Source organism: Elaeis guineensis, chromosome 5, assembly GCF_000442705.2.
Source record: "Elaeis guineensis isolate ETL-2024a chromosome 5, EG11, whole genome shotgun sequence".
In the NCBI taxonomy this organism is placed as follows: domain Eukaryota; kingdom Viridiplantae; phylum Streptophyta; class Magnoliopsida; order Arecales; family Arecaceae; genus Elaeis; species Elaeis guineensis.
This window is the reverse complement of record NC_025997.2, coordinates 23,625,300-23,627,081: the sequence shown is the minus strand read 5'-3', so window position 1 is coordinate 23,627,081 and position 1,782 is coordinate 23,625,300. Positions and strand designations below refer to the sequence as shown.

At 40.7% G+C, this 1,782-nt stretch overlaps 1 non-coding gene across 1 annotated transcript; it reads right to left on the bottom strand.

The window, feature by feature from the left end:
* Window positions 1-741: 741 nt before the first annotated feature.
* Window positions 742-848, bottom strand: LOC140858309 (small nucleolar RNA R71). Its single transcript, XR_012141875.1, has one exon. It is a non-coding gene; the product is annotated as a small nucleolar RNA R71 (small nucleolar RNA).
* Window positions 849-1,782: the final 934 nt, after the last annotated feature.

Here is a 1,782-nt window from a genome sequence, read left to right as displayed (position 1 = left end):
TTTGTGCTAACTTGTTTGCCATTAAAATTTAAACCTAATTAAAATACTCTTCTCTTTCATCTCTAGATTTAGGACTCCTTAGGACTCATCTCTAGAACTCTTTTCTCTCTCTTTCCTCTTCTCTCTTCTCTTAAAAAAAAAAAAGGATAATAATCTTTCAAAATTACAACTTGGAAAAGAGAATTAGGTTGACTTGTGAGAATTGAATCAAACCCCATTTCAAGTCAAGAAATTGAATACACTTGTAAACAAAATATTAAAGCAGTCAGAGAAGGGAAGAAATCTGAGGCAAAAGTAGATCCAGAAATGGCTGAAGATCCAAGGAGAGAAGTAATCCTAGTAGGGAATAATGAGGTTGCTAGAGAGGCAAACCCCAGGGCACTGCGAGATTATGCCATGCCTACCGTGAATGGAGCTTCATCTAGTATCACAAGACCACCTGTGCAAGCAAACAACTTTGAGATCAAGCCTGCTTTGATCCAAATGATCCAGACAGCAGTTCAGTTTGGAGGATTGCCCAATGATGACCCTAATGCGCACATTGCAAACTTTTTGGAGATATGTGATACCCTTAAGCATAATGGAGTGTCAGATGATGCAATTCGGTTAAGATTGTTCCCATTTTCACTTAGAGACAAGGCTAAAGCATGGTTACAGTCTCTTCCTGCTGGCTCGATCACCACTTGGAATGATTTAGCACAAAAATTTTTGGCAAAATTCTTTCCACCTGCTAAGACTGCCAAGTTGAGGACTGACATCCAAACCTTCGTGCAATTCGATATGGAGACCTTATATGAAGCCTGGGAAAGGTTCAAGGATTTGCTTAGGAGGTGTCCACACCATAGGCTACCTAAATGATTGGTTGTGCAAACCTTCTACAATGGGCTGAACAACCATACCAGAATTAATATTGATGCTGCTGCTAGAGGTTCATTGATGGGAAAGTCGCTTGATGAGGCCTATGATCTTTTGGAGGAAATGGCCAACAACAATTACCAATGGCCCAATGAGAGAAACATGGCGAGGAGACTTGCCGGGGTTCATGAGATAGATGCTATTACTGCACTCAATGCAAAGGTAGACACTCTTTTCAAAAAATTAGATCATTTGTCTATTAATGCTGTCAATACTTGTGTGCAGACCTGTGAGATGTGTACTGGGTAACATGATACTCGAGATTGCCCGATTGACAGCTCATTCATGCCTCCAGTACAAGAACAAGTGCAATATGTGGCAAACCAAGGAAGGCAACAAAACAATCCATACTCAAACACCTACACGCCTGTCTGGAAAAACCATCCAAATTTTTTCTGAAAAAATCAACAGCAACAACAGAATTATCAGAATAGAGGACCACCTGATTTTCCACAGCAAGAAAAGAAGTCTAACCTGGAAGAATTGGTTGCAACTCTCACCAAGGCCACTACTGATTTCATGGGTGAAACTAAGGCAAACTTTCAAAACCAGCAAGCTGCCATTAAAAACTTGGAAATACAAATGGGACAGTTGGCCAACATGGTAGCTAACAGAACTCAAGGGTCATTGCCTAGCAATACTGAAACGAACCCGAAGGAGCATGTGAAGACAATTACCTTGAGGAGTGGAAAACAACTGGGGGAACAACAAGGGAAAGAGCCTGTTAAAGAACATGTAAAGGAACAAACTCAAGAAGAGACTATGGTCAAAGAGAAGCTAAAAGAGAAAAAGGAAGAGCCAGTAAAGCCCTACAATCCACCAGTTCCTTTTTCTCAAAGGCTCAAGCAAAGTAAGGATGACAAGAAC